Here is a 16,331-nt window from a genome sequence, read left to right as displayed (position 1 = left end):
TTCATCTGCTAGTTCCCTCAGTACCTTTGGATGGATCTCATCAGGTCTCATGGCCTTGTGCACCTGCACGTTCATTAGATGGTCTCAGAGCTGGTCTTCTTTTACAGTGGGTAGATCTTCATTCTCCCAGTTTCTGTACTTGACTCTAACTTGGATGGAGTGATTAGAGCCCCTATCATTGAAGACTGAGGCAAAAAAAGTCATTTAGTTAATGTTTATAGAAATGGAAAGAAGTCTCTGTATTACACTAAATAGTTGTTGCCTTTGGAATCTTCTTAATGAAGCCAAGTTTCAATCAAGACCAATTTAAAAAAAAATCATGAAGCTTTTCTGAATGATTTGGAGTTTCAGTAGCTGTTCTCAGAAGCTGCTGCTATGCTGATCACACATTATAAGAGAAATAGAAGGAAAGCTGCTCTCCCAAAATGTGCTTGAGAGTGACCGTGAAAAAGAAGCATAAGAGGTCGGTATCAGAGATGTAAAAATTCATCTGCCAGGTTTTTGTGGAGACCTGTGTGAAGCTGGAGAATTATTTTCAGAAGCATAGTCTTACTTAATTAAAAATGCAATTCAGTTACTCAGCATTCTAAGCAGAGAAAGTTTGTCTTTTCCTAAAACAAGCATAGGATATGATTTCCTAATTAGGCCTTTATGATTCACAGAATGAGAGTCACAGCATGCTCTGTGACTGTAAATAGGCGTTTGAGAGATATATGGATTTACAAAGTAAATTTGTCTCCGTCTTAGGTTTTTATGGCAGTTCTGTTTTAGCAGTCATTATGCTGGCAACAAGAACATTTAATGCTTCATGACAGTCTTCTTGAGCTTTGCTAACTGGAATAGTGGGAACGCAGACTATGCTAAACCAACAGAGATTTCATCTTAGTTTGTTTGAATCCAAACTGACCCAAAATGATTCCTTTGCTCTTATGCTTATACAAAATAGACTGCTACTTTTGAGGGAGATATGAAACCTGATAAACCTATGTCTTGTGTTTTGGAGGTCATTCTGCCCCTGTACACTGCACTGGTTAGGCCACACCTCGAGTACTGTGTCCAGTTCTGGGCCCCTCAGTTTAGGAAGGATGTTGACTTGCTGGAACGAGTCCAGAGAAGAGCAACAAAGTTGGTGAGGGGTTTGGAACACAAGCCCTATGAGGAGAGGCTGAGGGAGCTGGGGCTGCTTAGCCTGGAGAAGAGGAGACTCAGGGGTGACCTTATCACTCTCTACAACTACCTGAAGGGAGGTTGTAGACAGGCTGATGATGGTCTCTTCTCCCAGGCACCCAGTACCAGAACAAGAGGACACAGTCTCAGGCTGCGCCAGGGGAGGTTCAGGTTGGATGTTAGGAAGAAGTTCTATACAGAAAGAGTGATTGCGCTATGGAATGGGTTGCCCGGGGAGGTGGTGGAGTCGCCGTCATTGAAGGTGTTCAGAAGGAGACTTGATGGGGTGCTTGGTGCCATGGGTTAGCTGTTTGGGTGGGTTGGATTGGTTGATGGGTTGGACACGATGATCTTGAAGGTCTCTTCCAACCTGGTTTGGTTTATTCTATTCTAATAAAGGAATTTAGAGGTCAGACTAGTAAGAAGTGTACTGTGGTTAGCAGTGTTGCTTGTTTTACGTAGATTATACTGTTTGCTTTCAAGAAAGCCCAGTTGAATGACCCAAGACAAAATTGATAGGCTAGAATGAGGCAGCTGAATAATTAACCTCTCACAAATAAAGTCTGATCTCTTTGCAAGGGGGTTGGCAATGGAAGAAAACACCTTGGTGTATTAAACTCATAACAGTACTTTATCTATTTTTAAACTGAGCATATTGTCAAATACAGCTGTCAATGTTTTAAGCACATATGAGTAGAATTTCCATTGAAAATGTACTAATTTCATCTTGATTTCTGTTTAAAAAACTTCAGGGAGTTTTTAAGATCTTAGTGGCACTAACTACTCCTGCCACTCAAAGAGAAGCCCGAGTAACACCCTTCAGAATTTAGTACCAAAGAAATGGTGTAAGCTTTAAAGGGTAATAGTTCTTCAGCAACTTAGCTACATTAAAGGGTTCTGTAAAGCAATTAGATATATTTTGATGATTGTGTGCATAATGATCAAAATAGTGTATTTAAGTGCTACGTTTGCTCTGTTAACTAAAAATTCAGAGGTACGTGGTGATAAGAAGAGCAAGGTGGTATCATCTTCTATGCAAACAGTAGAACCAGGCTCTTTCCTGTCCTTTGAATGCAGCTTTTATCAGCTCATCCACCTGTCAGTGGGGAAGTCAGCTTGCTAAAGCTTGCCACATCATTCCAACTGCAAGTTGTAACCAGCAAGAAGTATTACCTTGCCAGAAATAGCTGCAGAGACAAACTGAGAGGAGTTCATATGACCTGACTGTGGGTATTTGACTTAACCAGCTAAATTAGCCAGCTAATCTGCTTGGGCTACCTCTGTAATAGAGAGGCAGTCCTCCTTTCACTGTTCTGGCTTTTGCTGTTTCCCAAGCTGATTTAACTCTCTATCCCAGCAAAATACTCTGTGGTTAAATCAGCTGATATTGGAGCCAGGATGGTCCAGACTGCAGCATGGTAAAGAGCAGGAGTTTATGGGTAGGATGAGATCATATCCTGGTTTTGATGCTGGCAAGCTGAGCCTGGCATGTAAATTACATAGGACAAAGACACTACACATAGGCTTTGCCCCACCATTTTTAGATCACCATTGAGGATGGTGAGAGATATGAGGGTCAATACCCTAAAGTTGAGAAAAGAGACTTTTAGCACTTAGGAAGCTTCAGAATGGCAACTGAGATGCTGACAGAGCTTAAGCGGTTTCAAGGCTAGGTAATGTCTGGAGAGGGAACTATCAATGAATCATACATTTCAGTGAATTTAATGTTCAGGAATATCCAAGAGGTCCAAAGCATGTTGTCAGAACTTGGTCTTAAATGGCTAACTTTTCAGACACTACACTTGCAGGAGACAGTACTGATATGCAAGTACTAGGAGTCTGATGGAATACTCACTGATGTTAGCATGCTACATACATAGTCAGAGCTGGTGTTTAAACATCTAATGGGCTGAGGCCTGTTATTCTTTCAGGAAGCACTTTTGGTGCAAATGTTTCTTTCAACATTAAGAACTATGTTCACAACACTAAAATCACATTAGGAAGAGACCTTAATCTATATTTTGCCATTTTATACTTGTAATAACCTTTAAAAAAATGTTAAATACTGACTTAAACCTCAGTGTCATACCTCCAGTATTTTTATTTCTGCTCTGCTCTAAGTTTGGAAGAAAATGTTTATTCTTCAGGTATTATTTAGTGTTTAGCCAGCTTTATCCCATTCTTCCTGAGACTGATGATCGTACTGGAGCTGGCACTCTTAGTGAAAAGTCAGTAATATGTGAGGTTCCCCCCAGAAATACTTCAGTGTTTTTGAATTCTGTGAACTGTCCCTCAAATGTTAATGCTCTGTATTCTCAGAGGAACTAACAGAAGGGAATGGGTTTTAACGAGTCTAGCATAAAGTACACAATCTGTTAAGGTGAAGAATTAAGAATTTTAACTAGAAAAATCTTTTTACAGACAAAATAACCAACATCCCTGACCCTTCAAATACTAAAGCCTATGTAAGTTTCAGTATCACTGGAAATCTGCACCTGCAGCAACGTAATTTTGTGGTTAAGAATTAAAAACATATCACAGGGAATATCACTCTTCTCAAAATAGTGAAGCCTTATTCTGGTCTATAATTACTATTCTCCATGGCCAAAGAAAGTCTCAGCTTGAAATGTCTGGCCACTGTGAGTGCACAAGGGGTGGCATCTGCTGTGAACTCCCTGTGGTTTCACAGCAGATTCTGTCTTGCAGTGCATGATTGCATTTAGGGGATCAGCTCTGGCAGAACACACATTTGAATTTAAAATTGAGGAAACCATTCACATCTTTGAAGTTAAGCACATGCTCCAAGGCTGGGCTGAAGTGTTGGAAGGAGAGAAAAGCTAAAATGGTCAAATACAGTATTTGTGGAAGAGGGAACATCTCTGTTAACTGATGAGGAACTTGTTGACACCTGCAGAAAACCTGTGCTGTAAAGAGTATCACTTCTGCTTCCCCCTCGAGGATGGCAACAGGGGACTCCTGGCAGCAGAAGCACTACTGATAAGAAAGTGTTGAATCTTTGCCTGGTGCAGGTCACCAGGGCTAAGCTGTGAATGTAGAGCAGCAGTGGCAGCGTAAAGCATTTGCACTGTGTCACCTAGATGTGTTGATCTAGCTTCCAGCTTCTTCCTGCAAGCCTTGTAATCCTTCTTGTCACTCAAGTGGATTTTAAAAGCTTTTAACATCCACTTTTAAAAGTGTCCACAAAGTTCACTGTCTAGATCTGAACATATCCTTGGGAAGAACCATTTTTTTGCACAACAGAACTTTTTATTTGTGTAAGAACTGAGGCAGGAAGACTTTAAAAGGTTTGAAAAAAAAGGCCTTAAGCTTCAAATAAGGCGGGTTTTGGTGGTTTTGTGTGTCTGTGTATTAGTTCCCCCCTCCTCTTCCCTAACTGAAGGCAGGGAAGGAGGGAAGGACCCTAGGTGGTAGAGCTGTAGGGATGGATTTATCGGTCGAGAGCTCACCCTGGTGGCCTTTAAGGAGCTTGTCCTTTCCAAATACATTTTGAAAGAAGAAAAGTCCTTATACTGGGACTGTGAAGTGTATTTTAAGACTGAGACTACAATTTTTTTCTTACTGGGCTTTGAATAATGATAGTCCATCTTGACCAGGTGGATCTGAGTCAAGCCAGGAAGTTACCTTGGCCAGGCCAAGTGTACCTAAGCACACAGGCCACACAAGGAATAAAGGCCTGAGCCTAAATGCAGCTTGGAAGCCAAAGTTTGTGAGGTGTGTGGGTGGAGGCACAAATCCGGCTTCTCACAGCTGTTCTTACAGGACCCTGGTTCCTGTTACACAGCTGTGCTGTATCAGTGCATAGTTTGAAAAGGGCAGCTGAAATCTGGGAGCAGGATGCCTGGGAAGGATAATAAAGATTTAGAATAGAATAGAATAAACCAGGTTGGAAGAGACCTTCAAGATCATCGCATCCAACCTATCATCCAACACCACCCAACAAACTAAACCATGCAACCAATCACCCTGTCAAGCCTCCTCCTGAACACCTCCAGCGATGGTGACTCCACCACCTCCCTGGGCAGTCCATTCCAATGGGCAATCACTCTCTCTGTGTAAAATTTCCTCCTAACCTCCAGCCTAAATCTCCCCTGGCGCAGCCTGAGACATTGTCCTCTTGTTCTGGTACTGGTTGCCTGGGAGAAGAGATTTTAAAGAGAGGAAGAGAGGAAGGGTTATTGGTTGTTCAAGATAGTTGAAACCTCTTTATGGTTTTGATTCTGAAATGATACTTCCTGCTTAAGTTAGGGGTTAGTGAGATACCCTGGCTTTTAAATGTTCTAACTATGCAGACATCTCTTTCTTCTGATTGCCTGTTGTATGAATTCTGGAAACTCCTGCAACCCCTTCTACTTTCATCACTGTAAAAATGCCAGATAGCATGAGCAGATTAGTAAGGATAATATAGTACAAAAGAAATTAAATACTGATCAGAAAAAAAGCCCTTTCCCCCATCTCTTCTATACTGGACTTGGTTTCTTCATTCTGGAGTGTGCTAGTCACAATTCCGATCTTTTTGTCACGTTAAACCATCCTTTCTATTTCTGGCCCAAATGATCTAATTATTGCATGCAAAATGAAACAGCTTTAATGGGGTGAGTAAGAATATCTGTTGTCTGAATACTCAGGATTACTCTTATGTGCTTTTAGCCTGGCACATCTCAATCATTGGAAGTGCTAACTCATTTGGCTTTCTGTTCCATCTCTGTACAAGTGTTTCATCCATAGCTGTCTGGAGAAAATTGTTTCCTTGCCAGGATATGAATTATTCTGAATTGAATTGAGGATTGTCTGTCTCTTAAATATTCTATGTGAAGAATGATGGAATTATTTAATGGGTTAAAGAGTGCATCTCCTAAGATGGTATATATAGCCCTATGTTATTTATACAGAGCTATGAAATGGAATTGGAGGGCTGATTATGAAGTAATTTTGAGAATTTATTGTTACAACTATTTTTTTTATTCCCCTTACTCATTCTACTTATATCCAATAGGTACGAGGCTGTGAAAACATCCCTGGGGATGATTTATGCATTGAAAGCAGACTGTAATAAAGTTTAGGATAGAAAAATAGACTTTGGGTCTGACAAGATGCCGTGTTAGGTAAAATACTGTCACACCTGAGTGAGGCTCATTAAAGCTATGAGGGAAAGAGGGAGGGGTGAATCTTCTGCATTTCCCCCGAAGACACAACAGCCAAAAGAGACAGGATAAAATCTATTGTAATCATTTTGTACAAGTGATTCAGAAACTCTCCAGCTGTGAGACCTAGATACTTAAAAAAAAATGAGTGCTTCTTGCTGTGAGCTTTTATTAACAGTCATGCTAAGTATACCACTGTTTTGAAGAAGCAGCAGAATACTGTGGGTGATGTGCTGAAATTATCAATCTTATGAAACTAATGAACTCTTTGAAAAGGTTGGCAATAGTTTTAAGAGCAAATGCGTGTGTGTATGGCTTTAGACTTTTCTGAGAAACTTCTGTTTTAAGAATGGTGTGTTAATAGACTGTAATAGATTTTAGTGCACATCTTGGAGTGGAATTTCAAAGACACCCGTCAGCTGAGTTTAGGTCTTTCAACAGGCATCCATATTTTCCAAATATATCAGTGCTCAATAGGACATGAGAGGCAAATCTCAAGCCAGACTTTGAATTCAGGCTGTACCCAGCAACTCTTTATTATTGTTGTTTTAAAGTGAGAGCTGCTAAGTATTTAACAGCTCTTTAAACCTTCCTTGCCTATAGGAGTTAACTCTTGTCTTCTTCCCACTGAAATAGAGACAAAACTCCTATTCATTTCAGGTGTGCCTGATCAAGCCTCTAAGGTCTTATTTAACAATTTTGTCACTCAAAGATGTGTTATACTGCAATAGCAGAGAGCTGTCATAGTTTAATGTGTTATGTTATACTGAGTTTTCTGAACTCTGAAATGCACAAGAAGTTTTATATCTGTTCCAATTTGTGCAAGGTTTTTTGTAGAGGAGACATGAAGACACCATAGTTATTTGCCAAAAATGGATTTTCCTGAGAAATTTTTCAGTTGCACACGCTGGAAGCTGAAGGTAGACTAGAAAGTAAGATCCTTCAGTTGGAGTGAATTATCATTGAATCATAAAAAAGAGTTTATAGTCTTTAACTCATGTAAGATATTAAACGTGAGCTTGCCACATGGCTTGATGATACACTGCATGTCTGTAATGCCATATTTCTTCTGTGTACAGTTCTTATCATTGAGAATTTCCCAGAATAAACAGGCTGATTTGCTTTACGGTGCTCTTGCTTAGTGCTGATTACAGTATATAACTCACTGTGCCATGTCTGTTCAGCAGATGTATTTGAGCATTATACAGTTTGCCAAATCTGTGTCCTCCCAGACTACAGAATGACCTGCCAGTGATTGCTATTTTCACTGTGCTTCTGTGAGACTATTCTCATTAACCCAGCAATTGTGCAGTAACTTCTGCAAAATCTGGTTCAGTTCCTTAGGATGTTGAGATTTCTTGGCGAGGCATCTGCTGCTTAATATATCAGAAAATATCAGACAAAGACAAACATGTATTTAATTTCATACTGGAAAAAGCAGAGAATAGGAGAAACACTATTAATGAACTGTCTATTTACTCTCTGTGAAATAAAATAGTCTGAGCTTTTCTTCCAATAAAACTGATTATAGGGTTCTGAAATTACTTAGATTGCAGATTGAAGCTGTCCCAATTTTATCTGAGCGATCACTCTAATTGCAGCAAGAGAGTGCCTGCAAATTCATGTTGCTTAGTAACGTTATGGGCAAAGTTATGAGGAAGGAGCCATACTTTATAGCAGGCAGATTCTTTCACTGCCTTCCCTGTTTGAATGCCATTCACTACTTGTGTATCATTATTTTAGCATTATGCTTTGGCAAGACAATTTCTGCATTCTCTGTTCCTTGAATTTGTCCATGTGAAGGTCTACCTTAATTTTGATAGGTTGGACTCTATAATCTCGAAGGTCTCTTCCAACCTGGTTAATTCTATTCTATTAATTTGTGCAACACAAGATTTTTATGCCAAAAGGCATGGATTTTCAAAGTAATTACATTAACAACAGAGAGTTCTTATCTTAGGCCATATTTTGAAGTAGTATGTGTTGACACAGCTGACATTGTTAATGATTTGATTTGGGCAAAAGTAATGGACCACGTTCAAAAAACTCCAACACCTTACTGTCATGTGACTAGACTAAACTTAGAGCAACTATAAAAAGAATGTAACCATACCACACTATTAGGTATGGCACTGAGCAGGGTCTTGGTCTTTTTTGTTGTGGTAGTGTTTCTTTTCTTTTATTTTTTTTTAATCCCTCTTTTCTCTAGGTCTGTGGAAGGTTGTTTCAGACAGCCAAACTAGAATAAAGTTAAGACAAAAGTATTCTATGCAGAAGATATTACAAACACTTATTTTGATTTGGACAAAATCTAGTTATTGTAATCAAATGAGGTCTGTATTATAAAGTTCAAAGAAGAGTCAGCAGTATGATAAGTGCTTTCTCACTTGCATTTGTCCTACGGCTATGAAAAGGTTGTGCAAGTGTAACTAAGCAGCATGAACACTTATTTTGGTATGAGTTCATGTTTTGCTTGAGGACAGAAAAGATATCCTCTTGATAATGGCAAATTGCAATAAAACTTTCTTAAACCAATATAATAATCTTGTGCAGCTTTAATTGCATAACCCAAAACCTGAATGAAGTTAAACTGGGGCCATTTTTCCAAGTAAATGAGGCCTGGCATCACCTGCATGTTTCTCTAACAGGGTGCAAGTTAAAATGTGTAAAATACAGCTTATGCTTACTTTAAAGCCTATTTGTCCTAATCCAGTAGGGTAATGTCATTAGTTTCCCTTGCATATTTTTTTCTGCTTCATTTATTATTTAAATCTTGTTTGCTGGTAATAGCATTAAAACACTCTCCTTCCTGTCTAGTTAGTGTTACAGTGTGAGACCACTCACGCTTTTGGGGCAAATGGTTGTGTAACCAGATGATAACATAGGGATTTTCCAAAGCAAGCACCATGTGTGCTGGAGGAGGCTGCCAGAAACTGATCTGTAACATGGTTTTCCAAAGCCTCCAGAAGCAAGAAGTATTTCTGTATATTTGATATGATAGGTATGTATTGTAGCCACTTCTCTTGTAGTACATACATTGTCAAAACAGATATACACCTATCGGTGTGCCATTCCTGAACTCAGTTTTGCTGAGAAGGAGTATGTATTAACCCAGAGATGGGTACAGGCCAGGAGTATTTGTGCTACAGACCTGACAGTTAAATGATAATGTGGGTGTCCAGGTCTGGCACAGCCTTGTGCTTGGTGAAAAGACTCCTTCACCCGCATAAAGCACAAGTCATGTTAGCTACATTTGATCTGCTTGCAGGACTGAGACTTCCAACTTAATTTGTGGTTAAAATATATTAACAGGTGCTTAGGTGGTTGTTTGCTTTTGTTTGGTTGTTTGGTTTTCCCCTTTCTTCCTTCCATTTTTGAAAGGACAGTGGAGATAAAAACACTGATTGGTCTTCTGTGGTATGAATCAAAACTCTGGAGATACATCAGAGCAGAGAAAGTAATAGGACTGTGTGGCTGGAGATGAATTCAATATGTCTGGCATTAGGGAGTAAATTTTTCTCTGAATGAAGTATCTGCTTTTGAAGAAACCTCTATGAAAAGAGGCTGCAGTTTTACAGTGTAGGTATGATATATGCAGTTTGAAGCGGTGCTGTATACCTTTAAGTTTTCTCTTGGCTTTGAAATGTTGATGCTGTTTAAAAGCAGGTAACCCCACCTTGTCTGGAGTTACAGGCTTTTTTGAATTATAGGCCCTGCCTCTAGTAATAGGGAATGTCACACAAGCTTAATAAGACTATTTTCATTTGGGTTTGACTTTTGCAGAGTGTCTGTATGTGGACTTGAAGGTTGTTACAACAGGATTGGGTTTTGTTTGTTTGTTTGCTTTTCTTTGCATTGAAATTTCAAGTAGAATTTGTCTCGGAAGAAGTATAAAATGTTAATTAAACTATTCTGGTTTTGTGTGCAGTCTGCTGCAAATGTCCCTCTGCAAATCTGCCTCTGCAGAAATACAGTTTGTATGAAATTAAAAGGGACTTGGCTAAATCTCTCTGAGGGTGCCAGTGTCTGAAGCCATAGAGAGCCCAGCAGGCTATGGTATTGACATTCACACAAAGTTGTATCAAATTTCAACGTAACTTTATTTGATCAGTTACATTTATTAAGGCAAGCAAAGTGTCCATCAAAAATAACCCTCTTTTTTATTAGAGCCAAAATTTCCTTTTGCATGCCTGTGTTTAGGAAACAAGCAAACAAACAAATGCAACAACAAATCAACTGGTTTCAATGCTTCAGTTCTTGTGATTCAGTTACTAGTTATTTCAGGTTTGGTGGGTTTGGGGTTTGTTCTTTTTTGGTTGGTGGGATTTTTTATGAAGTAAAGGATATTTTAGTTTTTCCTTTTATGCAAGTTATGCTTTGCATGGCCAGGTCAGTCTTTTATTTGGAAGTCAATGACAGCTGGCAGAGTTTTCAAGTGACCTCAAGAGCAGTGACAAGTCAGGGCAATATATAAAAAGAGCTGAGCAGTAAGCGACATAATTAATTATATGATCACCTCACCTAAATTTGTCTGTAAAAGAACTAATGTTTTATATGTCAAGAATTTGAAACCTTATTCAAATTTTGTTAGTTTCTTTAAAGATTTATAGCTGTTCACTGTTTCCCACAAGCTCTTCAAATTTATTGTCAGTGTTATCTGTCTATTTGGATGAGGGAACACAACCTAGTTCCCTGGATATGAGGGGAATCATGCCAGCTGGTGGCTTGCAGCCTCTCATTTCTTGCCTGCTGACAGACTTCTTGAAAATAAGATCATGGAATGAGAGTTTACTTGTCTCTAACTGGGTATAGTGAGGAAAAAAACCCAGTCCTGCTTAGTCTCACAACATGATGTGACATGTTAAGCTGGTAATCAAGTCAGTCATGTCGAGGGGGGTTTCTCATAATAGAAGACAAGATAGTAAACACTACGACAGCTTCTCTTTGTGCAGCCTTAAGGTGAATCACGTCTTGGGGAATGAATTTCCAGCTCCTGTGCTTGTAATTCCGTGGTGGTCACTTTTTGAAAGTGAAAACATGGCATCAGCTGGTGTAACTTTGAATCCTTCGGCCTGTTCCTGCTTGTCTGTTCAGTCCAGAAATATCCTTTGCCTTTTGAGTTATTCTAATTTAGATTGGTATAATATAGAGGTGCCTGAGCTACCTTTCCAGTATTTCTGCCAGGACCAGAAGTAACTTGGTGTGACAGCACCGGTTTCTGTATTTTTCTGTAACTTACTCTGCCCGGAGTCAGAAAATTTGAATTATTAGCTAGGAGTGGAATAAATTAACCCACAGGAACTCTGGACTGCTGCAGATGGTTTAATTTTCAGATGTCTGTGCCCTAGAGACTAAGGCAACCAATTTTGTTTTGCTAGATATATGTGGGCCCTGTTTCCTTTGGAATGTCATTTGACCAGAGCTTGCTCCTTGGCATTATTAGGTGACAGCCAGAAAGATGGCCCTCTAGCAGCTCCTGCTGGAGGGGGAAAATTGCCAGCGTTAAGATGTGGTCTGGTACAAGTGCTAAATTCAGTAGGCTTTTTTCCTTTTTGCTGCACTGGGGATGAGTTGTCAGGCACATACTGAAAGCAGGATAGAAAATCCTCTGGCATAGTGTAAGTCACAAGGAAATCATGTACTGACTCTTATGGAGAGATACCTGCATCTTGGGACTGCCCTGGCCAAATAAAAAGACTATCTACACTTCTTCGCTCAGGTGCTTATGATATGTTTACAATGCAAAATTGAATTAGATGTAGTTTCACAGGGTAGAACAGAGCCTGGTAAACTTGTCTTAGTTCTAGATAATTTTTGAGGTTTAAAGAAACCTGTGCAAGACATAGTGGGAGTGGTTGAGTGCAGTGCCAGGCACAGGTGTCTAGGATGTGACCCATCTTCCTCACAGAGAGTTTGTCTGGCTCTGTACTGTGTAGCTTTACATTTCCTGTCCACTGTGAATTTAGGTACAGAGCTAAAACTCTCAATGTGGTTTAATACAACTCAAAATGGCACAGGAAGTTTGTCCTTCTGGGTACAGCTTTAGTCTAGCTTCCTAGCTTTCCCACCTTTGTAGCCTAGTCTTATTTTAAGGGGAAGATTAAATGGCAATAAAATAACAAACAAAAAACCTACAACACAGAAAGAAACACACACACACACCAAAAACCCCAACCCAACCCAAAACCCACAAAACACCAAACTTTTGCTTCACATAAAACACATTTTGGACTATATATCCACTCAAGAGCAAACTTAACCAGTGGGATTTTAACTTCCTTACTCTTCTCTGTAAATGCCATCCAGCATACTACTTGTTACATGACAGATGAACACTTAACCAGCATCTGGTCCAAAGGGAAGCATCTGAGTCTGCAAGGTAAAAAATAAGCAAACTTGAGTTATTTTGTAACACATCTCAAAATAATAATGCTGGCAAAGCAAGTTCCACTTCTTTTCAGATACCAATACCAAAATGAAAAACACAGGAGAATTTTATGTGTGCAAGAATTTTCCACATGGAAACATTTGTTGGTAGAAGAGGTACTGGCTGGCTAAAGGTACTGTAACAGGGTACAGTTTCAGAGGTCAAGTCAATAATGGCTGAAAACTGTTACTCAGGAGCTAATGGTTCTATGGCCTTTTAAAACAGAATAATTTCTACCAACCCATTTAGGAGTATTGATATAAGCAAGCAATATATTAAAGATGAAAACTTCTGTTTCTTTCATAAGAGACCGTTTCTGTGTTGCTTTTGCTTATTCTCTGTCAGTCCAAGGTCATTCACCTCTAATAAACAACTGTCTGATACAATCTGCCAAGTGGTTTTATTGCTTTGGAAGCTGTTCCCTTTGGAACATTGCACTGCAGAAGCTGCAGTAAGACATCATCAGCTTTCCTAGTGCTGTATTTTAATTTAATCCAGTGGGGCTTTGAATTGTAATATGTTAGCCGAGTCCTAGGCTTTACTTGAGGGCTGTACTAGCTGATTAGAAATCCTTCCTGCAGTCACTTAAGAGTAGGAGTGTCTTCATAAGCCAAGTGGTTTCTGAGGTGTTGCGTTCTCTTAGTAATCACAGGCATGGAAGGAGCTGGCAGGGCTGAGCAGACTGCAGGAAGATTTGCATGTTTCCTCTGTGTGAACAAAACTATGGAAAGCAAAGAAATTATTGGACAGCTGTGTGAACACAGATCTTACTTGTCATACATGCTATATGTGAAACAGTTAAAGGTTTTATGTGTGCCCATATGGGGATCACATGGCATCTATGTCCTGAACTTTGGACAGTATCAATAGAGCTGGTGTTTGTGAGCTGAGGATGGTGTGTAATCTCTCTGAATTACTCCTGCTCACAAAATTCAACCAAAAATTCATCCCCTTGGTTCATAAACATTCTGTTTATCTTGAAAGAAATTGGGAGTATTATCCCCACCCAGACAGGCCCTAAATGGTAGCTGGATGCCAGATATATTTCAGGGTGCATGGTATGTACTTAACTGCATACCTTTTTAGTTTTGGGTCCACATGATTTCTTGTGGTATCCATGCAGTATGACAGCTCTCTGAGATTCTGCTTTGAAGGATAATTTTTCTGTGAAGCTCTTTGTTAGGTGTGAATGGTTTAGTTTTCTAAGCTGCCAGCCATACTTAATTAAACACCTTTCAGTTTCAATTTGTATCAGAAAAGTATTACAGATGAGGTCAATTCTGACAACAACATGAGGGAAAGTCTGGGGTCTTTTGCTCATTCTGCAAAGTGTTGGATGCCCCCTTTTTTGTCATCTTGCAGCTAGGATCACTTGGACTGATCTGATTAAGAAAGGACACGTAAAATTACATCATTATAGAATCATTGAATTATTAGGGTTGGAAGGAACCTCAAGGATTGTCTAGTTCCAACACCCCTGCCATGGGCAGGGACACCTCACACACCTGTAGGATTATATTTCATGTTAAATGTCATTTTAGAAAAAAATGTTGTAGGTTGACTTCCTCTACCTCTATCATGTTCTGTTTAAATAAAAACTGATAGAACATTTGCAAGAAGGTATATATACCCATCTCTCTTCTGTGGACTCCAAGCAAAAACAAATTCATTTCCATCTGTGCTTCTGCTTGCCAGTTAACATTACCACATATTTTCCAGTATTTGAGTTATTATTTGGAGACCAGCAGACAAGGGAAAGTACAGAGTTGTCTGAAGCTGATTTAACAACTTATTTTTAAACACCACTACCTCATGTTTTAGTTCTGTCTCTAGTCTTGCTGCTAACACTTAGGCATTACTTTTGATTTGTGTGAATAACCCTCTGGCCTACACAGAAGCAAACACCCTATGGCAATTGCTCTGGATAACAGAATTGCATAAATGGATCAACTTTTTATTTTTATCACATATATCAAGCATCACAAAATCATGTTCCCTGACTTGCATAGAGAATGGTCTTTGAAAGTACCGGGACTAGGTGCTCAGGCACACATCTCTTTCTATAGGTTAGTCCTGGCTATCTGAGGAGCTAAATACAAACTGCATGCAGCAAAACCAGGGCTTCCTACCTGCCATAGTGGTTTCCATGTTCACTGCCCTCTCTTTCACATGTTTGAAGAACAAATGGAAGTACTAACATTCTAGTTTGGTAGCATAAAAAATGAATTAATGAGAAAGTTGAAAATCTTCAGGTTTTAAAGAATGAGTGACAGTGCTACAGATCACTGTATTGTCTTTTTACAGACTTATCTCAGGTAGGTTTTTGAACCTTAATGTGGGTGTCACAGTAAAGGAACATAAATTCCTGACTTGGCAGTATTTTCTTACTGCTTATGCCAGAAGAGCAACACCTCCACTGACTGCTGGAAATGACTTCTCCTTTACTGCTCCTTCTTTTATTATTCAGAGCAGTTCTTGTAATTCTGCCCTGAGAATGCCTCACCTACCAATGGGGTTATTGTTCACAATATTTATAGTCTTGGGACTTGGATACCAGGCTAGGCTGTGTTCAGGAGGAGAACAATGAGCCTTTTTATATTAATTTAAATTGAATTGCACATGGGGATTAATTAGCCTATAAGTTGCAGTGAAAAAGCTACCCAGTTCTAATGCATTTTTGCTTTGTTGAAGGTGATTGATTAATTAGAAGTTGGGATGACAAGAAACCAAACAATACCCTAGAAGTAATGCCATGAATTCAGAATGACTTTCACAGTCTACTAAATTCATGGGTAACTTAATATCTTTTTTCCCTAGTTGTACATGGAAAAGTCTGATGCTGAAAGATGAATGGGAGTTTTCATTTTTAATGCCCCAGGGTGTTGTAGCATTCTGTAAAAAAATCTTCTGTGACTGAAAAGATGAGAGAAAGAAAGTACCAGATTAGAAATTCTCTATGAAGCTTGTTTTTTTCTGTCACCTTGTCTGTTTTCTAAGCATCAACCATCTTGTTCTCCACTTGTTCCTGGAAGTTATCATGATGGATTCACGGAAATGTACACCAGAATCCCTTACTGCAATAACGAAATGACTGCAATGTAAATGATGGCGTAGGAACTTCAAAAGCTGTAGCTGGTGTCCACAAGTAACCAAGTCTGTTGAGCATCAGACTTTTGGCAATAGGAATTGTAATGTCAATCAAGAATTCAGCCTCAGTGGGAAGGATAGAGCATGCAGCTACTCACTGACAAGACACTTCGAAATCCAAACTTGATTCTTTTTCTTTGTTGTGGTTTCGCCTGTAAAAATAAGGTGGATGTCATTCTTAGTCAAAAAAAAAACAAACCCAGAATGCTCAGAGTAGTATTTGGTCTGAAAACCTTCAGGATTGCTTCTGTAGAGATGTATGGGGAAAAATAGCTCAGTAACTTCCAGACATGACAATGGATTATGGAGATCTTGGTATAAGAACAAGCCATGTTTGATGTTTACTGTATTGGAAAAAGAATGCATTCTTTTTGTGGCAAAGAAAGTTTCTGAGCACATCAGGAATTCTGCATGTCAACCTGCGATCT

This window comes from Melanerpes formicivorus, unplaced genomic scaffold, assembly GCF_026170545.1.
Source record: "Melanerpes formicivorus ecotype bairdi unplaced genomic scaffold, bMelFor1.0.p_v2 SCAF_8, whole genome shotgun sequence".
Taxonomy (NCBI): domain Eukaryota; kingdom Metazoa; phylum Chordata; class Aves; order Piciformes; family Picidae; genus Melanerpes; species Melanerpes formicivorus.
Note: the sequence above shows the minus strand (reverse complement) of the source record.